The sequence below is a fragment of the Peromyscus eremicus genome, chromosome 9 (assembly GCF_949786415.1).
Source record: "Peromyscus eremicus chromosome 9, PerEre_H2_v1, whole genome shotgun sequence".
Lineage (NCBI taxonomy): Eukaryota > Metazoa > Chordata > Mammalia > Rodentia > Cricetidae > Peromyscus > Peromyscus eremicus.
Genome location: NC_081425.1, coordinates 109655231 through 109682001, shown reverse-complemented (window position 1 = coordinate 109682001; position 26771 = coordinate 109655231). Strand labels below are relative to the sequence as shown.

Sequence of the window (26771 nt, the reverse complement as noted above, 5' to 3'; positions counted from 1 at the left end):
TTTAGGACCTGTCCCTTAACCCCATCTCTAGTCAGCATCCTTCCAAACCTGCTTATGTCATTTTAAGGATCACAGTAACTTGCTGGTCACCAGGCCTCTCCTCAAGGCAGCTAATGGAAACAGTTACAAGAGGCTAACAGAGGGTGTTGGTTGCTAGGTGGTGGTATCTCATGTCTTTGATCTCAGCACTCAGGAGGCAGAGACAGGCTGATCCCTGAGTTCAAGGCTATCCTGGTTTACAGGGTGAGTTCCAGGACAGCCAGGGCTACACAAAGAAACCCTGTTGCTCCTGCCAAAAAACAAAAACAAAAACAAAAACCAAAAAACAAAAAACCACAAAAAACAGGAAGGGGTGCTGTGGTGTGTGTATGACATCAAGAAAGAATACATTTTAAAATGTTCTTGGTGGCAATCATTAAAACAATAAAGAAGCATGGGTTTATGATATAAAGCAGGGTTTCACAATTAATCTTCAATTGTTGATTGAAAACAAAAAACTTTTAATTGTGTCTGTACCAAATAGACTTTGTCTTATCATCATTACCTAAATAATACAGGATATCAAATACTCACATTGTGTTAAGTAAGCAAGGAAAAAATAAAATAGGATGCATATACATATACACATGTTGTATATGTTTAAATACTGCACTGCTTTATATAAGATTTAGTAAATCACAGATTTGCTATTCACTGGGGTCCTGAAAATACCTCATGGACACCAAGGGACAGGATGACTGGACTAACCACAAGTCAGCAGGTAGAACTTTAAGAATTTTCAATGCTATCCTAAAATTGTAAAGATCTGAGGAGAAGGGATTGTTGAGGCAAACCCAGACAAGATTTGGGAAAATAGTGTTATTATTGAAGTGCCTACACACCATTTTACGTATTGTCAGCTGTCCCAATCCCAGAATCCAAGCACTCAGAAGGTGAAGGCATGAGAACCAGTAGTTCAAGGTTAGCCTTAGCCACAGAGTAAGTTCAAGGCCAGCCAGGGCTACACAAAACTCTGCTAAAAATAGGGAAAAAAAGCAACTTTCTCAGGACTTCCCCTTTGTACAGAAAGATGTTCCTTCTGGGGAGAATAATTAGAAGAAGTTTCTTCCCCTAGGACTAAAGAAGCCATGCATCCCAGGCACTCCCTCTGGGAGCATAGCTATACCTGTTACTTCCTCATCAATTCCCCTAACTCAGGTATCATTTTCCCCTGGGACAATTTGCATAGTAGGTTACCATGACAACCAACAGGAGCAATTAAGGCCCTCTGATTTCCGGAGTCACAATTCCAGTGAGGAAATGTGTCAAAGCCCAAAGGGTGGGACTTTATTCATTCAGGAACAGGCTTCTTGAGTACAGGGTTTTCTGTAGGGTCACACAGGCAGAGCAGGATCAGGTTCCTAGCAGAAAACGTGCTCCACGGGGCAGCCTTCTCAGCCCACACTTGGACCTTGTCTACTACAGTTGCTCTCAAATGTGAGGAATCAGCAGAGCCACCTGGAGGCATATGACACATGCAGCATCGCCAGCATTGCACTCCACATCCTGAGTTTATGATTCAGTGATGTGAGATGACAACCAAGACTTGCCCTGATGAAGTGATGCAGCTCACCCGAGGACCACATCCGTCATCTTCAGAAAAATGGAAAGCACCAGAGCTGTGGCGCACAAGAGCGAAGTCATGCTCCAGTAACTTGAAAAGATGTGGAGAAGAATGAGCCACTCTCATGTGTCCAGTCTGTTCCCACCACCCACTTTAACACTGAGCAGAACAAACAGGGGCCTGATGACATGGCGTGGAGACTCACTGCATGAAGAGGGAGGCCGGGATGCTGTGAAGAGGAAAGCCAGCAAGAGGCAGCTAGAGAACCCAGCTTGGAGAAGACATGGCCTGGGAACAAAGCAGACTCCCCCATCCACGGGTTCACAACTGAGAATATAGAACATGAACCAGTTTTAAAAAGGAAATCACAGAGCTAAGGAAACACTGAAAGCATTATATACCACCAAAAATCTAACAAATTAAAATAGAAATCGGAAGGGGCAAAACCAATTAACAGCATGCTGAAGAAACACAACTTAATTACAGGAGGGCATCTTATTCAAAATGCTTGTGACCAGATGGGCTGTGAATTTCAGATTGTTTTATTCACACCTTGGAATTTCTGAATGCAACAGTGAGATACCTTATGAATGGAACCCAAGTAGAAACATTAGATTCAATTAGGTTCATGTTCTCTTTTACACTTAATTGTCTGACAAAAAAATTTTAGACAATAGTGTGCCTTCATTTTTATTGTAACCAGTTATGTGAATCAGATAGAACTTTCCACTTACGAAATCGCACTGGTCATTCAAAAACTTTCAGAGTTTGAAGCAATCTGAATTTCATACTTTTGGATTAGAGATGCCTAACATGTATAATTAATTTCTATAATTAATCATAGAAAAAATACAAAAAATTTGTTAGCACAAACAGAAAACAGAGCATAAATTTCAAAGATAAAATAACCAAATAAAATTATCAGTTTCCCTGAAATATTAGACCATAAAAATTAGAATGCTGAGTTATCACATACACTGTGTCCCTTAGGTGAAGTAAGAACCAATTCCCTTGATAGAAATCAGGTATTGGGGTGGGGAAAGTAACAGCATATCCTACTAATTAACCTTATTAATCATTGTGGTGGTTTGAATGACAAATGGCCTGATAGCCTCTTGTGTTTAAATAATTGGCCCCCTATTGGTGGCACTGTTTAGGCAGGTTATGGAACCTTCCAGGAGGTAGATCTTTGCTTGAGGATTTATAACTTCTCCCCACTTCCTGTTTGCTATTTCTGTTTCCTGTTTGTGGATAAAGATGTGAACAGCCAACTTCCTGCTTCTGCTGCCACACTCTGTGAGCCCTGATGGACTAGCCTAGCCCTTTAGACACACATGCCAAAATAAACTTTCTTCTTTAATTTGCTTCTGGTCCTGATATTTTATCCCAGCAACAGAAAAATAACTAATATAGAGATCAAAGATAAAACTAGTTATTACAGAATTCAAGAAGAGCACAAGTCAGCCAATCATGCTGGCCCCTATGTGTGTGCAAAGTCACTAGAAAAATAAATGTCTTATAACCCAAGGTGGTATTCCAGTATGAAGGCAATAGACAAATATACTTTTAAAACAGCATCTCTAGAAGAGAATTTAATGACCCTTCCATGGGAAAAAAATTGCTTAATGACGAAAAGTATCCAACTAAGAAACAATTTGAAATAAGTAACCCTGGAATGTGGGAACCATGGTAAAAATGCTGAATTTGGATCCAAAGAAAAATAACACATCTATTAACAATAGGAGAATTAAGTTTTCAAAACAGATAAGCCTTCATCCTTGACTGAGATTAATGTCTATATAAAAAAGACCTCAGAGAGTGAGTTAACGCCTCTATCACAGGAGAAACCACCACATAGGTGCCATCTGTGGAGGAAATGCAAACCTGCACCAGACATCAGCTTGGATGATGTCTTGTTCTTAGACTTCTCGGGACCACAAGAAATACATTCCTGCTTCCTAGCCACCCAGCTCATGCTATTTTTATTACAGTTGCCCAGGAAAATGGAGATAAAACATCAGAGATAAAACAATGTGAGCAACATAATGTCAGAAGGCAATAAGAAAGGGTTTTTTGGGAAGAAATTAAGCTAGTCATTCATGATTTTTCCTACTCAACTTCAAACATATAAATTTGATTTAGTTGAAAGTTTAGAAGGACTTCAAAATTTCATATTTCTTAACATTTAGAAAGAATTTTTAAGGAAAAAGTAGGCTTCATAATGAAATATCTATATGTGAACTTCAATTATCCCTGGAGTTACACTTTATTTCTTTCTGTTGTATTTCAGTAAAATTAAATTTGATGCACCTATTTATGTTGCAAGTATATTGCTGTCTCCATGCTACTTCTATGATGATAATATTAATTTTCATATTTTGTTTATTCATTTTACTCTTTCCTATTTATATGTGTTTTAATAGATATTTAAAATGACACTCTAAACCAGCTGTAGTGGCATATACCTTTAACCCATCACTCAGAAGATGGAGACAGACAAGAGTTTGAGATCAGCCTGCTTTACATTAGTGAGTCTTAAGCCATCCAAGACTACAAGGCAGAACCCTGTTTCAAAGCAACAACAATAACAAAAGATATTCTGTCTTTGGAAACCCCACAGAAGAGGGGAAGGAAGGATTGCAGGAGCCAGACAGGTCAAGGACACCAAAAGAACAGGGCCCACAGACATCAACTAAGCAGGGCTTATGTAGCTCACAGAGACTGAAGCAACAATCACAGAGTCTGTATGGATCTGTGCTAAGTCCTCTGCATATATGTTATGGTTGTGTAGCTTGGTGTTCTTGTGGGACTCCTAACAGTGGGAGTGGGGTGTCTCTGATTCTTTTGCTTGCTCTTGGGACCCTTTTCCTCCTATTGATTTGCCTAGCCCAGCCTTGATATCTTATTGTAACTTGTTATGTTATGTTCCAAGAAACAGAGGAAGAATGGATCTGTGGAGGTGGGGTAGGAGCTGGGAGGAGTGGAGGCTGTAGTTAGATGCAATATATGAGAAAAGAGTAAAACTTTTAAAAAGATGCTCTGCAAGCGGTCAAGATTTTTGAGTGATGCCCTGCTCTATCATTTTCTGCATTGCTTACATTTTAAAAGAAGTCTCTCATAAAACTATGCAATAATAACTCTAAAATGATTACATAAAACATGATTCCATGTTACTTACTAACTGAATCTAACTGAAATTCTTTAAATAAATGAACAGTCTGAAGCATCCCTGGATGCTCACATTCTCAACCCCACCCACATATGAGGTACACCCAGCACTCAGAGGAAAAGGCCTCTAGAATGAACAAAATATTTCTAAGGCAATAACTCTAAGCACTTTATATTTCATTTTCCTAAATCAATTCTAATTCTTCTAATTATCCTACCTAACTGAGTACTTGTTATGTTCCAGCTAAGGAGGTCTAACATTTTGGCTTCTCTTGGTCACGTTAGACTAAAAACCTTAATTCAAGAACTGTACAACAATGTTACAAAAAGACCTCACAATGTTTCAAGAAACCTTGTGATTTTGTGTTCCCCACATTCACACCTGTCCCAGGCCAGAGGCTGGACACCGCCAATCACACTGTCTACAACTTCACAATAAAAGGACAACAGGAATAATGACAATGACCAAAGTAACAGCAGCTCAGATTTGTTGAGTGCCTACGATGTACTCTGCACTGTTTCAAGCACTTTCTTTAAAATAGTATTCTTCAGTGGGCAGTGCTGACAGTGATGGGAGTCTTGGGTAGTATAGGAAAAAGCCATCTTGGTTGTTTCTCAGAAGTACGTGGATCTGTATTAGTATATCTAGAGAAACTGCATAGCTGAGCCTGACCTTGTGAAGAGAGACCTGGGAGTCCCACAGAACTAAATGAATGCTGCTGGTAGATATGCTGAGGTGGATGAAAACTGCATTAAAACTCTGATCAAGCACTTCTTTTCCAGGGAACAGCATTCCAACCCTTGTAATGGAATCAAATCATACACTAACAAAGAAAGAAAGCAGTAGTTAGAGCCGAAGCCTCATGTGGAGCCCAACTCTATCTTGGGCAATGATGTGGGAGGAGCTTGAGGTGTATTAGTCCTGACTGAATAAACCGTGAAAGAGTTTGGCTGAAAAGCACATTCAAGAGGATTGCTATACTGGCCGTTGCTGCTGTTGTCACCGTGACCAGGTCAGTGAGCTGCAAAGAGCCCACCCTCTCAGCTGCTTCTCTTTCCTGTAGGAGCAGCATGGAGTAGACACAGAAGGTTTACATTCTTGTACTATATGATTAGGTTTGGGAGGAACAGAATCAACAGAAGCATTTAACCCTCAAAACAGCCTTGGGAAATACATTATGCTATCCTCATCCCACTTCACAGCTGGCATTGGGGAGTAAACTGAGTGAATTAGGGCCTCCATGAAGGGAACAGTTTCAAAATAGATTTGCCATGTGACACAGGATCACAGAGGTGACAAAGGAAAGAAAGAAGCAATGGATGAATCAGAGCACGGATGAAGAAGTGATGCACAGACACTTCTTGTGGTTGCCTTCTCTTAGTGCCCTCTCAAACATTTGCTAATCAGAGCACTTCTGTGTGTAGGCTTGCTATCTGCAAAACAGAGCCTTTCTCTGGAAAGCTGAAAGCAGTTTATACTGTTGAACTGTTCTCAACAGAGGTGGGCCATAAGTCCTTTGGTAAATGACAATCTGCTCAAGATCTACTTGAAATAGGATCTTTGTGGGTCTATTTAGACTTCTCTCTCTGCCTGTAATTTCTCCCATCTCCAAAATATTCTAATTGTTTCTTAGGATATCTATGCTTATGTAGGCAGTTTTGTTAATACTATATTAAAGATTCTATATTGTCGTATAAATACTTTCTAGAGAGATGAGAGAGTCGGGGGAGAGGAGAAGATAATTTTCTCTGCTAATGAGGCCTATGAATTGAAAGTTCAGCTCTAACAAACAATGCTTCCATTTCCTTCAGCTCTAAGCATCTGACTTTGCAAATTAAAGGTGTGATCCCTTGAAACCATTGTGATTAAAGTAACTTGAAACCATACTGTTGACAGTGATTATAGAAACAAACGTCTATGGTTCAGTTTGGGTGAGAATAAAAAAAAATAGAATAAAACACTTTAAACTTCCCAGAGCAAAACTGTACCTGACAGACACCGGGAAATAACTATTCACACTTCTAAGGACCCAGTGTGTACAAATTAGAACATATTTGAAAAGGCAGGAAGAGAAAATACCAACAAAGCTCAACTTTGTGTGGCCTCTGCTCACCCAGTCGTTAGGCTTTGATCTGGCCATCCCTTTCCTTGACTGTGAAAAGCAGAAACAAAGAAAACATTCTACACCGGGGAAGGTTGGGGAACTGATGCTCTTACTTGAGTTTACTTACAAGGGCACGGGCAACCGATGGGTAGCAACACTGCTGAAGGAAAAAGAAGTATTTCTGAAACTGTCAATTGTCTATATATTCCTGGAGAGGGCTGTGGTCTTATGAACACCTCCCCCTCCGTGATAGAAAGTTAATGGGCCCAAACGTGTGCAAGTCTCCTTTGACTAATCAAAGCTGCTAATAGTTCCAGAAGGTAACAATCCTATCATGTGTGCACATCATACACACACACACACACACACACACACACACACACACACACACCACTATTTTGTGGCCTATCACATTAGTACTTGCTTCAAAGTTGTGTGCTGAAGTAGTATTAGGTATCAAAACCACAATGAATTTATTTTAGTCTGTCTTTCATATGACAGTCTATGCAGTAGGAAGGATAAGTCAACACCAATAAGCACACTATAACAAATCCTTCTCCAACTTTTCTTTACTCTTTAAGATGATGTGAATATTCCAAATCACAGAAATGGGAGCATGTGTCATGATCATCCATCTTCATGTGCTCCTAAGGGAGTAAGGAGTAACTTCCCACCCTCTGTAGAAGAGCACTTGCTCATTTCACAGCCTACAAGCTCTTCTGGATGTAAGAAATCTTCCCTATGGAAGAGACTTTCCTAATAATATACCTATTATGGACTTACAAATTCCTCCACCGCTTGCCCTCAATGCAAAGTATTATCATTCACTCATCTTGAGTTGGGATAATGGGTGTTTACTTTCAGAGAAATTCATCAAAATAACGGAGATTTATTACATTTATGTGAGGAAGCAGAAGAGGTAAATATTCATTGGGCACTGAGTAAATATGGCCAGAACCACAATTTCCTGGTCCATGTGTCTGATAAATGGGTTTTTAGCACTGTCAAATAATCATTTACTTCCATTACTTCACCAATTCCCCTTCCCAGTCTCATTCAAACTATGTGTATGATTCTGTACTCATTTTATTACTATAGAAAATTATTTATAGATATACACAGATACAAGTGGACACAGAGAGAGAGAGAGAGAAGTGGGAAGGAGGAGCAATAGGTCAGAAAACAAGGTTTCCATGACAACCAGAAGGGGCAGCAGGGTACAGGGCAGATAGTTCCCTCTGGCACTCTTCCCAAATACTCAACAAACTTATCTGCCTAACCCAAAACTTATCCTCCCCCATCCCTTTCATGCCTCTCAATCAATGAACCAGTGAGACCAGGAGGGGGATTCTCCCATACCACAAGGGAGGGGGAGGGCTCCACCCTGAGCATTCTGCCTCCCTGTGAAGTGCAACATCCATCTTTTCTGTTCTTCAGAGTGAAACTCTAATTCCTTTAACCTCTTCCCTCCCCCCTCAATCTCAGTTTGTTTCTCTCACTATCTCTCTCATCCTTCTCTCAGACTCTCCTCACCTTCCCCTCTCAAGCTCTTCCCTTTATTTCCACTGGCCTCAGCTTTATAGATGCAGCTCAATCAAGTAGGCCTGGGCCAACTAGTGGACTCAAACGTGAACCTACTCCAGCTCTCTGGTTCCGTTTTCTCATGTGTCCCATGTTGGCACATGTTAGGTGTGCCCTGGACTGGCCTGCCCACAGCTCAGGCTGGAGGTGACACCTAATTTGAGGTGTAGAGGAATTAATGGCCTGCTGTGACCCAGGCTTTGGAAGGTACTGTCATGCAGGCAATCGTAACCACTGCGTGTGCTCATCAGAGGTGTGGTAACTCATTCTGGTTCTATTCTGGGCAGTGAGCATGCACAACAACACAGCTGAAACCGAGGAGTAGCTCTGCCTTAGTTGAGCTGCCTGTGTGGGGCTTGTATTCTTTATCTTTTCCTTACCATCGTCCCCAGAAGACAACAGTACCAAACCAAAACGGATGCCACATCTCCATAAACACACCACAAGGTCACCCTGCACACCAGTGCCAGAACCAGCTGGTTTGCTCCTCCCTCCCTCCCTCTTTTCTTTCTTTCTTTCTTTCTTTCTTTCTTTCTTTCTTTCTTTCTTTCTTTCTTTCTTTCTTCCTTCCTTCCTTCCTTCCTTCCTTCCTTCCTTCCTTCCTTCCTTTCTTTCTTTCTCTCTCTCTCTCTCTTTCTTTCTTTCCTTCTTTTGTTGGTTAATGAATAAAGGAATATAAAAAGGAAAAAATCACAAATGATGTTTGTCCTTAGTTCATTTTGCAATGCCAGAGTCACATGAACTGATGTGTAATACTGTGAATTATTGCGTAATGTGTAATATTGAGATGTCTGAAGAGGTAAAACTAGAGAAACAAGATAATTCTCAAGTAATGAAAGGAAGTGAAATTTTTAAATCATGGAATTGCCATTTCTCTTCACATTTAATGTTCTATAAATGAGTGTTCTTTTCCAGTGATGTGCATACTTAATGTAGAGGTTTTAATTTCCCCTAATAACTCATTAAATTATTAGTATATTTTATAATTCATGTTATCTTGAAACTAATGAAATTTGGTAAATTCAATCCTGTGACCTTTGGATCACATACTAGAAAGGCATAAATCCACCTCAGGAAATGTGCACAGGCTTGAAACACTTTTCACAGCTTTTTACTTTATTTCCTGTGAGAGAGTGGAGTGACCTAAATGAACATAGCAGGAATAGAACAGGTAGTTTCTGGTCTTCTGCTGTATTATTCCCTTCTTCAAAAATGACGAGTTCAAGGACTGAATAGGTGGCTCAGTAGTTGAAAGCACATGCTGCTCTTCCAGAGGACCAGAGTTTGATTTTTAGCACCCATGTCCAGAAGTTCACAACTAGTAATTCCAGCTCCAGGGGACCCAATGACTCTAGTCCCTGTAGGCAGCTACATTCATTTGTACATAGCCATATAGACACACAAAAATAAAAATAAATCTAAAAAAAAATATGGGCTCACTGGTACCAAGTGTAAACTTTCCCTTGGAGTTCAGAGGTCAGGAATATACTCCTGCAAGTAGGCCACATGAGACAGGACAAGAAGTAGGTGCAGGAACCAGTCTCTCCAATAATGATCCTTATGGACTTGCCTACCCTGCAGCTCTGGTCTGAAACATACTTCTTGTTTTCTTTCTCATATTCCTATGAGCTGACCACTCCTTCCACAGCCACAGAGCTAGTTTTGCTGAATAAAAGATTCAGTACATAGGACCTAAGACCCTAAGGACTGTGAATACTACACAGAGCATTAAGTAATACTGAGCTGTGTGGCAAGACATTTCTATTTAAATTCTGGTCCTTTTATTACACCAGAGAGGTCTAGATGTAGTGCCATGTGGCTTAATCAGACAACACTGAGAACTCCCCTGGATTTCTACCAAAGAGATGCTGGTATCAGGTACATATCTACAATCAGGAGACACTATGTATTCTGAATTAATTTCTGATATCCTTTCATAGAATATTTTTGGTTTGTTTCCCTTTTTTCATGGTCGGTGACATGTCTTCCCACTTAAAATAAAGGCAGAATAGATAGTTTTATTTTCCATGATCCTTTTTCTCTTCCTTGAGTCATGTAGCACAGGCTGACCTTAAACTTGAGATCATTCTACTTCGTTCTTACAAGTGTTGGGAGTACCAATGTGAACCACTGTAGTCACCTTGGCTTGGATGTTAAGTGTCCCCCAGAGGCCTGGGTAATGAGTCTTTCTCTGTCACACCAGCAAGCTCCCAATTAATGACATGGAGACTAATTATTAATTATGAAATCCTGGCCTTTAGCTTAGGCTTGTCTCAACTAGCTCTTGTAACTTAAATTAACCCATATTTTAAAATCTGTGTTCTGCCACGTGGCATTACCTCTCTTCCATCTTTCACCTCCCATTTCTCTACATGTCTGGCTGGCAACTCTGTTTTCGTCTTCCCAAAGTCCTCTCTGTCCCTGGATGTCATGCCTAACCTCTTCCTGTCTAGCTATTGGCCATTCTGGTCTTTATTACACCGATCATAACAATATACCTTCACACAGTGTACAAATATCCTGCAACATTTACCCCTTTTGTATAAGTAAAAAAGAAAGATTTTAGATCTAACATAGACAGTAAAACTATATATGATAAGAATAATTATCAAGTAAGAATTACATTCACAATGTTTAGTCCATATGTATTTGGCAAATTTAGAGAAAATACTGTTTTATCTATCTTTTCTTAGTGAGTATTACCATCCTAAAAATATATTTTTAGAACATAAAACATCTTCTTAGATAAACAACTTAAGTTTTTATGTTTCTCAACCTTATAAACTTTACATCTCTTATGTAAGTTTCTTTTCTGAATTTGGTAACAAGGAAAATTGTAACTATAACTATCTGGTCTTCAACTCCAACAAAGACCTGAGAAGGATATAATACTAAATGAGTAAACAGGAAGTGCAGAGCAAGAAAGTTCCAAAACTATAGAAATGACAGAAACAGCTGACTTCCTGAACCTCAAAACCCTCCGTAATATTGGGGCATCCATCTTCAGCCTACAGGCATAAAATATTTGACAGACTTTTCTATGAAGTAGGAATTTGAAGGACTGCCCTACCTTATCTTGGCAAAGTTAGGCAGTTGCTTTCTTTTGTGCCCTGCTCATCTAGTTTGGACAGCATACTGCCAGCAGTTGAGGCAAGGACAATTTCTTGCCCAGATTGCTAGCTTTGCCACATTGAAAGCAAACTTCAACTGGAGGTTCTTCGATGCTCATCATCCTTTTATGAAATAAATTGGTGCTGCCGTGGGCAAACGTGTCTTACTGTCATGAAAAACCTTAAATTATTAAGATATTTTAAATACAATACTCTGTAGGTCTTTGAAGTGTTTGAAGATTATCTATTTAAAACATATCTCTCTTTGACCTTGAAAACATATCTAACATGACTACAATTTAGATGACTATAAACCTGTCTTTCTTTATAATCCTTAATAGCTTTCAAGAATGAGAACTTTATATTACATTTTTAAATGAGTGAGTTTTATAGGTAAAATACCTTAAACAAGAGTAAAAACATATACATAGTATAATAAAAATAACCTTAACTTTATTTCAGTATATAAAAATTTATACCAATGTAAAATATTTGTGAGTAGTGGCTGTTCAAAAGTAGACTCAATAATCTACCCTTTTACCTCATCATTCCTACACTACTATATCTACCCCTTTCTCCCTCAGAATGAGATCCCTGAATCTAATCTCCCTTTTCAGCTTTTTTTTATGACCATGACTAATAACAATTTGTAATCAAACCCCCTAAATAATGACAAACATCCATAATTCACCCAATGACCAAAAACTACCCACTCTGTCTCTTGGGAATATGACACCATATTCTCTAGATTACTTCATGTTGTCTTTGGGTGCTGACATGTTTAGGGTATCCTGAGAAATTTGGGATAATGATCAAGTCCTGGAAGAGCTAGTTGTATTATTTTTTTGTTTAGTCTCTGTGTGATAAGAACATGTAGAGTTTATCTGAAGTCTTAACTGGATAGTCTGTGAGGCTGGACCATCCCAGCTAGCAGCTTTGAAGTTGTTCTGGATGCAGAATTTTGAGGAAACTGAAACAGAGGCATTTTGAGAGGCTGGATCACCTGGGTCTGGTCCTTTTTTTTTCTAAAAACACATAAACTTTTAAAGATAACATGTATATCCACATTACGTAAGTATGGAATGTGCAGTGTGCACAAGTCAGTTAAAGATTTTTTTTTGTTCTATGTTTGATCAGGTAAAAGTCATCTGTTAACTTTATATGTTTATTTGGACTGTATAACCAAGTCTCTATACATGTCCTATGAAAGGATGGCATGTAATAATAAGTCATGAGGAGTCTATAGCTTTATCATGTCTCATCCAGTCTCAGAGCTGTACCCATGTTGAGGGATCAGCATACATGTCACTTGTCCTATAGTCTTTCTTGTTTTCTTCCCCTTACATCTGTAGCCAAAATCCTCAGGAGATCTCCCTCAATAAAATCTGATCTTTATTAATTTTGAAGAGAACCATAACTTTTTGTTTCCTGTGAAAAAAAAGGTTTAAACTCTTTCCCAACAAAATATATTTTCTTACTTTCTTTTTAAAATTAAGACACTCTCAAAAAATATAGGTTGGTTTAATTTAGCAGTTTCCATAATCCAATGTCTGTCAGCAGCTACTGTGTTTTTTTTATACATTAGCAATTAAAAATTCAAAGACAACAAAACACCATCCAGGATCAATAGGACACCCTGTGTATTTTCCATCTTTACCCGCTTATATTTTTCATTACTTTACTCTCTTTTTAAAGACTTTATTTTATTATTTTTAAACTGATTATTTTTTCCTATGACTATCTATTTCCCACAACAAGCCTATGTGTTAAAAACTGACATTTCTGATAGGTGGTAGAACTTTTTGGAGAGGGGTCCTAGAGCCCTTTCATTGGGGCAATGAGAGTATGATTTGAAACGAGCCTCCAGCCCCCCCCTCTCTCTCATTTTCTGACTTACATAGTGAACAATTTGATCCATTAAATCCTTCGGCTGTAATTATATGAGTCTCTACAAAAATCTCCAATCAATGGGGCCACCCAATATTTACTGTTACCTCCAGAAAAATGGGTCCAAATAATCTTTTTCTCTTTGGAAATCAATTATTTTGGGTATTCCATTATAAGGATGCAGCTAGTCATAACTATACCTGGTCAAGCTGTGCCAGGGGAAAACATGATTTTCATGCCATTTTGGTAAACAATGCAATATTAAATTCTGTTGCTTCCAAACTTCCTCAAGAAGAGATAGTATTGCATCTAGTCATCCACATCATCTATCAGCACTGATTAATCCTGGTGCTAACTGTGGCCTCTGTAATCTCTGTTGTCAATTTGATGGGATTTACAATCACCATGGAAACAAACCTCTGGGCTTGTTTGTGAGAGAGTTCCTAAATATAGGCAACACTGTACCCTGGGATGTGGTCCAAGACTGAATAAAACATGGAGAGGTTGCTTAGCAGTGCCATTCATTACTCTCTGTTTCTGGACTGCAGATGCAAAGTGACCAACTGACCGACATTCGACAATGAACTGAGTGCCCTTTCAGTGTTAGCCAAAACAAACCCTTCAGGTCTACAGTTGCTTAGCATCAGCCATTTTATCACAGCAAGAAGGAAAATAACTCATACCCTCCCACATTCCCATTTGCAAGGAATTCAACCATTTGCTTTCTTATGAAGAAGTATTTTTCATGACTACAACCATTCAGTCAGGCAAGAACCACCTTGCCACACATGCAGAACAGCCATTTATTTCTACCTATTCATCCTTCTTCATGTTGTCCTCAGCCCTGGTATCTTCATTAAAGGTCTCATTTCCTAGATGGCAAGCAGAGTAGAGCCCCTCCAATCCTCCTGGACTCAAGCCCAGTGCTTTTGCTATTGTAGCATACTGCATACTCATTACACATATGTAAAATAAAGAACTTTATTCTAATAAGATGGTGTTTGCAGAAGGAAAAGTAGTTTGATTGAATACATTGTTCTGTGCTGATTTTAATTGTTGTTCTAATCTGATCTGTATCTAACCAGATAATTGGAATTTAATCGGTTTCTTAATTTTATACAAAACACCTATAATGCAGTTGTAGTGAGACACTATATGAGTAAATAATGAGTATTATTGTTTCATTATATTCATGAACATGAGCTTTAGTTTATTTGTGTCAAGACTCTAGTCACTTCCACATAACTAGTATTTTGTTTAGGTTGAACCATTATTGTGCAATTGTATGGTGAAAACAGTGAGAGATGTCTATTTATTGCCAAGTGTAAGTTATGCAATGCATTTCTGGATTCACCTTCATTTGTCTAATAATCCCATGACTCATTTAAATAGTTACACAGTGAGTCAATGACTGATAATGTTTCCATTAATTAATGGTTTGGGTGTTTAATTCTAAGGAATACATACATAAATAGGGAAAACTGAGCCCATCCATGCATAAGGGCATCTGACTTGTTCTCTTCAAAGGCAAGTCAATCACAGAGTTTCCACACAGCTGTCACACATGATTTACACTAGCATTAATGAAGTTTGGTATTTCAAGATCACGTGTTCACCAACTTCCAAAGCCTTGTGTTCACTTTCTTGAGAGAACAACTACAGATAATCACAGAATCAACAAGGAAAATAAGGGACCCACACAGTGCCTGCCGGAATGGTCTCAGATACCCACAGCAGGCTTTAGAACCCACAAATACAGTAAAGCCCCTTGGTTCTATTCTTCTCCATAGTTACATTTGTAAGAGACTTTTTTCTGGGAGCCCTCTTTGTGCTTTCTTTCCTGTCATTTTAGCTGTGTAGAAACATCACGGACTCTCCCTGAGCTGCTCTAGAAAGCATCTTCGTCCCTTAGGAGGAAGCCTGGGGAAAAGGATGAAAAGTAGGTTCACTGCAGAGACGGTGGCTCTGGTCCTGACTTTTCTATACACGCTGCATGGCCTCATTTCCTCCTCTGTGAAATAGTTTAAACAGCTATTCTTCTGCTGTGTAAAGATTAAGGGAGATGTTGCCACGGGGATCTTGATGCTCCTTTGGCTGCTGGGATCTGAATCTCATTTAGCACTGTACAGTCTTCTTATCTTAATGATACATTGTTCAACCATATATATGTGTGTATATATATATATTTATATTTATATATATATATATATATTCCTTATTCATATGTATGTATGACAGGACATTAAGGAAGGATGGACCCTTCAGTATAGGTTGAGGAAAGAAGCCATTTTTTATATGTCTGTATCTACATAGGGTTTTTTCTATTTGTGAATGACTGTAATGTACAGTAGGATAAAGATGCCCTAATGTCTAGACCTATACTGCAACATATATAAGGATAAATCCATCAAATATCATTGACCTTCTCACAAAGAAAAAGGCTAGCTAAAGATACCTCAATAAAATGCACTGTCTAGTCTTTTGGTTTCATTGTCCTCAGCATTTGAACTGATTCTGTCCACACACCTCAGTGGTGGTAGTCAGAAAAAGATACCATGGGTAAACAGTGTTGAAAGAGGAATATTTTTGACTCTGTTCTTGGCAATTGCATAAACACACCCTTACTTTCTTCCTACATGATTAATTTTTGATCCGGATATTCTCTGTGTTCTGTCTTGTTTCAGAGCTCATGCTGGGATACCCCATTACTCACCTGACCCCCAACTACTGGGCCAAGTGATTCTCTCCTACAAAAATGGCTTTAGACTATTATGTCTGTTCTGGCTTCTTGCCCACACTCAAAGAGACCTCTCTGTCTGGCAGATGACTGGGCTCTCTTTGGCACTTAGAGAGGAGAAGTCAAAGAAAAGGTCAACCATTGTAGCATATCATTTTAAGGTATGTTACTTTTGTTTATGTTGCATTTTTTAACTCTGTGAAGCTGTGTTACTGTGCCTGTCTAAAACACCTTATGGTATAATAAAGAGCTGAACAGTCAATAACAAGGCAGACGAAAGAATCGGTGGGGCTGGCAGGCAGAGAGAATATATAGAAAGAGAAATCTGGGAGGAAAGAAGAATACCCAGAGAAGGAAGAGGACCCAGGGTCCTGCCACTCAGCTATACAACAAGGCACTGAGTAAGAAACACAGAAAGGTATACAGGAATAGAGAAAGATAAAAGCCAAGAGTGGAAGATAGATAGGGTAATTTAAAGTTAAGGCAAGCTGGCTAGAAACAAGCCAGACTATGGCTGGGCATTTATAAATAAAAATAAGCCTCTGTGTGCGATTTATTTGGGAGCTGGGTGATGTGCCCTCCCAAAAGTGTAAAAGAGTACAAAACAACCAACAACAGTCAGCCTTTCATGCAAAGGAAAGGTAAGTCATGAACTAACTGTAGAACTCTAACTAGATCACATATACTGTATTTGTTGTTTCCCAGATCATATGATAGAAAAGCCATCTAACTCACCTACCAGCTCTAAGACCACATGGAGATGCAAAGTGTACTATCCCAGGAAAAAATATATCTGTTAGAAAATCCGAGGAGCCTTTCACCAGTTCCTATGGCACCAATGGGATTACTCTACCAGAGATGCCCAACCTCAATGAAACTGACAGCTGTGCCCTGTATGTGAGCAGGAGACAATTGGTGAGTGGCTGGATGGTCTTTAAGGAGGATGAGATGAAGGCGTCTCTGTCATTTATAAGCTTCTGCTGACTCTCCTTCTCAGCCAGGCCGTTTGTTCCAAGGCTGAAGAAATTAAACTGGAGCAGAAGAGGAAGTCCATTCAGTTTCAAAAGTTTCTAAACAATAGGGTGCTATTCCTCTTATAAAAATTAAAATAACAAAATAACTATATATAGCAGAATACAAAAAAATTTCAATAATATTTTTATTTTTGAGAATTTCACATCTTCATATTTTGTTAAATTTTGGTCAAAGTTATTTCCATCCTTCCTCCAACTACTTCCAGATCTCCACTCTACCGCTTCCACATCCCTCTTACACTAAATTCATATCTTCTTTCATTTTATATAATCTACTAAGTCCAATCAAATAGTCTTAGAAGAATTTTCAGAGTAGAAATACAAATACTTAGCATAAGGCCAACCACTACTACCTCCTCATTATAGCAGACATTACTAATCCACCACAAAATCCTTCCTATTGTCATACCTCTTCAAAGGCCTCTCAATACAGCATCCCATGTAGCTGCTGGCAACATTTAATACTTGGTTTGAGTGATGAAAACAATCTAGAATGCCTGGCCTGATGTAGCTAGTTATGTGGCTCTTGCTAACTTGTATACAGTAAGGAGCCAAGTAGCATCACTTGTATGTATTGGGAATGAGATCCTCTATGTAAACATGTGGCTTTTACAATTAGGGAGGACTTTCAACCTCCCTGAAGTTTCTTCTCACTACTCTAAGAGCTGAATTTTACTTCCTCTCTTCCCTCCTCCCACACAGAGCATGAAAAGTCACTCCCAGATCTTCAGATTGAATTGTGGCCAACATCTGTAGTATCTGACAGTCTCACATGGTACTGGATAAATGCAGTTTGCAGGGTTGTCTGGGAAAGCAAACTGAGACTGACCATAGGAAACCCACACAGCAAAAGATAGAAAGACAGTCTGGTAATAAACAGGAAGGAGAGGGGAGGTCATGGAGCAGGAGATGAGTAGGTACTATGATCTGAATAAGTGTTACTCAAAGGCCTGTGTGTTCAAAGCTTGGTCCCCAGAATGGCACTATTGGTGATGGAGCCCTTGGTGGGGAGCAATAGAAGTCCTTCGGTTTAGCAAATAGATGAGAAAACTGGGGCTTTGTAATGCAAAGGAGTTTTTACATGGAGCACTGAGTATCTTCCCAGTCTATGATCACATTTTCTTTCTCCAACTCAGATCTCCTTCCTGTAGCCTCTCTTCATTTCCTTCCACTTTCCTCCTCCTTCTCCTCCTCCTCCTCTCTCTCTCTCTCTCTCTCTCTCTCTCTCTCTCTCTCTCTCTCTCTCTCTCTCTCTCTCTCTTTCTCCTAGCTCTTTTGCTTCCATTTCTGTCTTTAGTTCTCTCATAACTCACTGTTCCTATTGCCTCTAATCCTCCTTTCCCAAGCTTGAAACACCTCTTCTTACCAGATAATTGGCTTTAAAGAAACACCTGGCAACTTTTGGGGTTAAGGGCTGGTGATGTTGCCTGTAGGCCTGGTGTGGAATATTATTTAACTAGTCAAGGATGTGTTATATTTGTTTATTCTGCATTTGGTTAACAATGTAAGGATGTTTCACACTTGTTTGTGCTGCACTTGTTTAAATATAAAAAGATGTGTTGCATTTGTTCACATTTTGAGCCACCAACCAGATCCCAAATCATGACACAGAGATTTCTTATTAGTTATGAATGCTCGGCCTAGCTTAAGCTCATTTCTGGCTAGCTCTTTTTACTTAAATTAACCTGTTTCTCTTTATCTAGCTTTTGCCTCGGGGCTTTTTACCTTTTCTAACATTCTTGCTGTCTCTATGTCTGCCTGGCTGATGGCCGCCTGACTTCTGGCCCTGAGCATCTTCCTCATTCTCTCCTCCTCCTGCTTCTCCTTATTTCTCTCTTCTTTCTCTTCTCCTGAGCCTAGATTTCTCCTTCTATTTATTCTCTCTGCCCACAAGACCCACCTATCCTTTTTCCTGTCTAGCTATTGGCCATTCTGCTTTCTATTAGACCAATCAGGTGCCTTAGGCAGGCAAGGTCAAACAAATGCAACACATCTTTTTATAAGTAAACCAATGCAGCACAAACAAGTGTAACACATCCTTACATCATTAAACTAATGCTGCATAAACAAATGTAACATACCTTTACATAGTTACAAGTAATATTCTGCAGTATAAACAAATGTAACACATCTTTGCCTAGTTAAACAATATTCCACAACAGAGGCCATGAGCAAAGGAAGCAGAAAACCTGAAATCAGGGCGAGAGCAACATAGCTCTGCAGACAGGATCAGCAGGACAGGAATCGTGTCAAAGTAAACACAGCAGAAGGATGGGAGGCAGGAAGTGCTCATGGTTTTCAAGAGAGAGGTGGGGTGGGGACAAGAGAAGCGAAGGTGTGAGGCCTGTAAGCTAAGGAGCAGCATTCATAACAACAAGCATCCATGACAGGTATCAGATCTGAAGAGTGTTGGAGCCCAGTGGGTCTCTTAGTGGTTGTACCCAGCAGGACTGCATAAGAGGATGACTGGACCATGGGCCTGGGTACCAGGTGTTTGTAAGTGCCTACACTTGGCTGTAACTAGCAAGGGGGAGGTCCTTTGCCCCTCCCCCTGGCATTGTTATAAAAAGCCCTTTGGAATAAAGCTCTGGGCCCGTGGATAAGGATCCAGGCCCACCTGAGTCTATGCTGTGTTTTCTCTGTTTCTCTCCCCTCTTTATTTCTATCTAAATCTCTTATCCCTCATTCCTCAAGAGTCCCTGGGGCAAAGAAATGTGGGAGCAGTGTTAGAGAGCAGAAGTGAACAACGAAGACAGTGAGGTGTGCCTGCCTTCCGAACTCCTGACAACGGAAGTGCCATGCCAACTGAACGCAAGTGGCACTTGGAGAAGACATCAGCAGGCAGGACTTGGTTTTGCTTGAACTTTTCCCTTACTATCATTCCTAAAGCATGGAATTGTCGACTTAAAGGTAACCTATGTCATTTCAGGAGCCCCAGTACAATGAGGCATCTGTCCTAGTCATGCAATAGTGTGGACTGACAGCCCAGAAATTCTTTGTTCAACCTATTCTATTGGTCCTGAAGGGTAGCCCCATAACAGGATGCCTTTGGGAGTCATTCTTCCTAACTAGTTATTGATTTATAAAAAAGAATACTGTTTTATATCAAATGACTCTTCCTGAATTGTAACCTTGGATCAACTGAGAGTAAACACTGGCATTTTCATACGGCAATCTGCTATTTGGGAATAATCTAACCTTCCTGGAAGGATAGAAATAAAGCACAGAACAGTCGTTTATGAATCACACATTATTAGACAACAGTAATTTGTCATTCAACGTGGTATTCTCAAATCACAAGAGGGGCCATTCAACTACTCTCAGACACTTCAGGTAGGATCATGTAGGAAATGGCCTTCCCGAATTGAATATACCAAGCATACACAACTGTTTTATTACTCTAGACAGAAAGTTAATGGTCAGTACCAACCACCAGGCTACTATAGTAAAGAGCAGCAGTTAAAAGCTGAAATAAATCAGATATTTAAATGGAATATTCATTTTGATTATTGTCATTAGTCAGAGCAGAGGAAAGTGATGGTCCACTTCACCTACTTAGTAATTTATGTTAATTATAACTGTACGTTGAGTCATATAATTCATTAATTCATTAAACAAATATTTCAATTTTTCAGTTACCTAATACATACCTGATACTCTGCCAGATATTGTAAAACACATTCAAATATGATAACAATAATAACTTCTACCTTCTAGAGACTTTGAGGAGGGAAAGACTTCTTGAAGAGCTCACATACAAATAAGGCACAATTACAAAATAAAAGACCCATAAGCTCTTTGCATTTGCAACAAGAATAGGCATATTCCCTAGCATGGTTTTCTAGAGCATATGTTCCAAAAGAGAGGCTGCCATGGAGAGGAAAAGGAGACAATGGAGAAGGAAAGGAACTGAGAAGCTATTGTTTGGACGCTATGCAATTGTGTTGAAATGAAATCTTAACTGTTGTCTCCTGAGTCATTGGCGGTTGAATGCTCAGCATTGCCCTATTGTCTGCATTGAAATTAATGTGTCTCTGGGTTACTAATGCCCTTGTCACTAACTTCTCCTATATCTCCTGTTTTGCCTCTTTGTGTAGTAACTGAGGTCAATGTTTGCACATACCATATATTATCACTTGATTGGATGTCTTAGAATTTTCTTATAGCAAACCTCTTACAAACTCATCCCAGATGTGTTGTTGTTGATCATGTTTGTTACTGGACTGCACATCAGCAAATATAATCAAAGGAGATAGCAAATCAATGCACAAACCACAAAAGTGGTACCACAGTGTTTCCTCCCACTCACCAACTATGATATGTTCAGATATGCTAGGCCCATTTTATCCTCCAACTTTTTCATTTGTTTTGATTCTTTTCTAACAATTATACAAGTAACACATTTCTGTAACTAATAAGCAACTGTAAGAAGATTGTGATACACAAGGTTATTATAGGCAAGTTGGTTGGTTATTTTCTTACATACTATGAACAATTCAAATTTGAAATTAAGAATAAAATAATCATCTACAGCAACACCAAAATTGTTGACTACTTAATTATTTTTTATTCATCTTGATAATTTGATCTATGAACTCAATACAATTCCAATAAGAAGAACGGAGAAAATTATTTTGTGGATATTAACAAACCCATTCAAAGACTCATCATCTGATGTAATGCCAAATGAGAAGAACACAGCAGCAAGAGCTATTCTACCCACTTTGACAGCTACTAAAACTACAGTAGTCAAGATGGCATGGTGTAGACAAAGAGAGAGAGAAACAGAATACAGAGATCAGAAATAAAAACATAGTCAAACAATCTTTGACAAAGGAGCAAAGGCAAGTAAATCACAAAAGAATAGTCATTTTTTGTTTGTTTGTTTTTTGTTTGTTTTGTTTTTGAGATTATGTTGTGCTCTTTATTGCCAAAAATAAAAACTTGTAAAAAGACATCTACTGTTGATCAATAAATATCCCTTCCTTTCTGTGCTGGTGCGTGCTTTTCTCCAGGCTGCCTGAAAACCACTATGGGTGGGTCTGTTCCTACCTGGAGACATGCTAAGGCAGGGCTTGAACTTCACTAAAGAGAAAGGAAATGTGGGAGGGGTCTGTGGTACCCAACCCCCAAATGTCAGGCCAGAGTATGAAACACCAAGTTCACCTGTGGACAGAGAGGATAGCCAGGGTCTAATACCAGTCCCAAAGGGTGACTTCTCAGCTTAGGGACACCTGAAACTTCAAGTGCCAATAAGCGGGCCCTGACCCTGGGAAGAGGACCTGAAAGGTCCCAGGCTGCTTCAGTGAAGGTCCTAATACTCAGTCCCAACACCAGACGCCTAAGGTAGGGCTGGAAAACTCCTTTCCTTGGGTAAAGATTTAAAAAGCTGGAGTGACCAGATGTCTAGGCCAGTGGCTCTCAACTAGGAAGCAATAGCGCCCCCTACCAGTGAGCTAAGAAACAGGATGGAAGGGATGCCTAGGGTTCTGAGGACTGCCAGTGATCAGGAAGGCAGGGCCAGGATGCTAAATGCCTCCTAAGAAACTGCCCTGCCTAATACCAGTGGAAGCCCTGACTCTGATGACTTTCCAGGCAGCTTGAGCAAACTGCAGTCCACAGCCCTGAAACCAGAAGGGCTCCCAAGACCTGAAGTCCAGTGGTCACCTTGAACCTAGCTGTCTTCAGCAGACAAGCTGCGGCTAGTTTATGGTGAGCACGTCACTCTGGATCTCATGGCTTAATTGAGTCTGTAAGTCACTCAGCTGCTTCTTTAACCCGGAGAGGGCTGAGAGGACGACGGTTTCAGGGCACAGTGAACCGCAGGACTCCACATTGTAGTAAAACCTCTCTGGCTTGCCATTGGGGTCGTCCAGCTCGGAGTACTCACTCTTTGGCCATTCCTCAGGCTTGGGATACACCGTGTGCCTAAGGTTGTCTGGATCATATTCAAAAGCCACCCCTGCAGTGGGGTTCCACTTGGCATGTTCCTTGCCAAAGCCCTTCTTGGCATAGGCTCGCAGTCTCAGCTCTTGGCCCTTTCTCAGCTTGACAATAAGGATGTCATCCTGCTCCACATAATCATTGGGGTCGTTATCCCGGTTCCGGGATGTCACCGGAAGAACCTGGGGGCTGTTGGAGATGAGATCCCGAGAGGTAACAGCGAGTCTGGTCTTCATTGCACCTCCCGTCAAGAGTGAACTCCACAGAACACTCGGGGCAGAACTCCTTGCATGTGCAGTCCCGGGAGTACTGCAGCTTGTCCACAATGTCATCCCCAGTGAGGGGGGTCTATCCAAGCCTGTGAGCAATGAATTCATCATGAAGGACTGAGGAATTGGCATCAATCTGAACCCGGTCGATGGCTATGATGGGCACCTCGGCGATGAAGACCCTCCGGATGGAATTGGCCACCGCCAGGTCCGTGTTCTCCATAATGAACTTGACGTTCTCTTTGGTGAGTTCCGTGATCCGAACCGTTGGCTGGTTGGCCTACAGCATGGCGACCCGCCTTGTTTGGTTTTTTTAACAAATGATCCTAGAAAAGCTAGCCATCTATTTGCAAAAGATATATATGAGATGCAATTTACACCTTCAGAAAAATTACCACAAGACGGCTCAGAGACCTAGATATAAGATATAGCATTATAAAATCCTAAACCATAACAAAAGAGAAAGTCTAGGTTGACCATGGACATAGAATGACGTCAAAGGCAACATCAAAGGCACAAGTCATGAAACAATAAAGTTTGCTTCATAAAACAAAAAACATCTGTTGTGGACAACACACTGTCAACAGAGCATTCAGACAAGGTCCCAGGCTAGGAAAACATACCCACAAAAGACCCAACAAAGAGCTGCTACCCAAAGTCAATTTGAAAAAAAGAGCACCCAGGTCAATTAAATATTAGCAAAAGGCTTGAGCAAAACATCCTCATCAAAGAAAATATATAATTAACTAGTATACAAAATTATACTTGATAGCGTGTTACTAAGGAATTGTATGTTAAAACACCAGTGACATGCTGCTATGTATCGAATAGAAAGCACAAATCCAAAACAATGGCAATACTGAATATGGACATAGATATGGAACAATTTCAAACCCCATCCATGGATCAGTTTGTACTAGTGGTTTCTTACCAAACTAAATGCACTCAATCTTGCAATCATGACCCAAAGTCTTTATGTTAAAGAGCTGAAAACATGTCTATATAGAAATCTGCACAAGGGTGCTTAAAGGAGAATTTCTTTCAAAACTGCACAAACCTGGAAGCACCAAGGTGTCTCTGAGTAGATAAATGGGTAAATGTGTTGTGGTAGATGCAGCCAATGGATCACTCAGCTGTGCTAACAGGAAATGAGCTATGCTATCCCAGACAGGAGGCAAGAACTTCATATGCATATTTGTTAGTGTCTGGGCCAACCTTAAAAAGCTATGTAGTACTGGATTCCAAGCATGCCCTATACTGGAGAGGGCGAAAGAGAGGAGACAGCAAGAAGATGAGTGCTTCTCCAGGGCTCTGGGAATGGTGGGGAAGAGTGGGTGACCATCTGGAACACGGGCAATGTTCTTTCTGTTGTTGTGACAAACACCAAGGACAAAGGCGACTTGGGGAGGAAAGGGGTTTATTTTACATTTCCAATGAGCAGAGCATCACTGAAGACAGTAGGGCTGACACTTGCATGGGAGAGCTGGGGCAGTTACGGTGGAGGAACACTGCTCACTGGTTTGCTCTGTAGCCTCTGCTAAACTAGCTTTCTTGTTCAGGCCAGAAACCCCAGCCTAGGGTGAAGGATTCCAGTGGGCCCAAGCACACCAAACATGGCTCTCCCAGGCCTTGCCTTTCCCTCTTCCCACTTCATTGTTAAAACCTCTCGACTACATTCCAAAAGCAAGCCACCAAGGTCTACTCCCGTGTTTGGCTATTTCCTCCCCTGAGGATGACTACTGAGAGTCCCAGGTGAAGATCATGACAGTCTGTCCTAATAACTCAGTTAAGAACTAGGCCTTAATTCCTGCCTCTTGAAACTAAACAGACAGTTTCTGGGGAAGCCACGAACAAAGGACAATCAATCTTGAACACCCGTGACATCAGGGACAAGGGAGATAGGATGTACCAAGCCTGGGCCACTGAGCCAGCCCCTACAGTCAGCATGTACCAGGCCAGCCAGCCTCCACAGCAGCTCAAGGTATTAACCAAATAAGAACAGAGCCTGGGACTCCAGGTTTGCCCAAAACTAGAAAAGCTGTAGCCTTAACCAGCCCCTGACTAGCCCTACCCAATTAGAATGTATTAATATGATTGCCACTCACATAAGCCAATCATATCTGAGATGACTTAACTGCCCTAGGAACTCCCCTTAGGTGTGCTTAAAATGAGCTTGCAAGCTTCTCTCCAGGTCATAACCATTTTGCCTTTGTGTGGGATGGACAGCCCCAGCATGCTGGTATAATAAGCGCTCTTGTTGATTGCATTCATGGATGGTGGTCTTTTGTGGGACTTCTCCAGGACCCTAACGACTACCAAGGGGCAGCCATCAAAGTATGAAGTCCAGCAATCACAAACCCCCTTTGACTCACCTAATCAACATGCCCAATTAAAATTCAACACCTCATTCTAACATGGGGTTTCCCCCTTTACCTTTATAAACTGACATTTTCTTATGGGGTACATCTGTCTCCTCTCTATCCAGAGACAGTCCTTTGTCCTTCTGGGGTAAATATCCCTTTCCTTTCTCTCTTGCTCCTTTCCTCTTCTTTTTCACCCTCTATCTCCTGTCTTGTCTCTCATCCTGACTTTCATCCCCCTGGGGCAAATAAATCTCCTTTTTTTGCTGAGAACTTGGTCTTGGGTATCTTGTACTGATACTTACAGGGACAGTACCTCTGGTAGTGAGCTCCAACAGAGGAATGGGTCCTCCCATAGTTGGCCCCAGCCTAGAGATAATACCTCCAACAGTAGCCCCAGCCTAGAGATAATACTTCCCACAGTGATAATACCTCCCACAATGGTCCAGGCCATTTGGCATGACTTAGCAATCAAGAAAATGGCTCACACTCTGATTGAGGGAATCCCTCAGTAGAGACCCTTCAGACAACTCTGTTACATCAAGTCACTGAGATTAGGCAGGAAAGCGGTTTGGGAATAGTGGGACTATCCTCTGTGACTGTCATCTCAACTCCACATCACCAAGCACTTGTGAGAAGCCACAGGGTACACAACACAGAGTGACCCTAACATGAATCACAGACTTTGGTTAGTTACAATGTATCAGAGTTGCCTCATCAACTGCAAGGTGTTTATAAGAGGAGAGCCAGCTGGGAAGAGTGACTGACAACCTTTGAGGTTTTCTGCAAACATAAAATCAGAGAAAACTAAATCTTTTATTTTTTAAAATACTAGGAAAATATAAATATATTAGTTAAAATGCCATCCCACTCATTAGCAAATCAGACTAAAACACTTTCTCTCCAAGTGAGCTCTGTACCAATCCCACTTTCACACAAAGGTAAGAGTTAGTTCCCTGGTTCCATTCAGCTAT

General features: G+C 40.4%; 1 protein-coding gene and 1 pseudogene across 2 annotated transcripts in view; both read right to left on the bottom strand.

Moving 5' to 3' along the window:
* The window catches only part of Fhit (fragile histidine triad diadenosine triphosphatase), a 1519797-nt gene that overhangs the window by 875532 nt on the left and 617494 nt on the right, over positions 1–26771 (bottom strand). The window lies entirely within an intron of this gene.
* LOC131919768 (DNA-directed RNA polymerase II subunit RPB3-like) lies at positions 22136–23726 on the bottom strand (annotated as a pseudogene).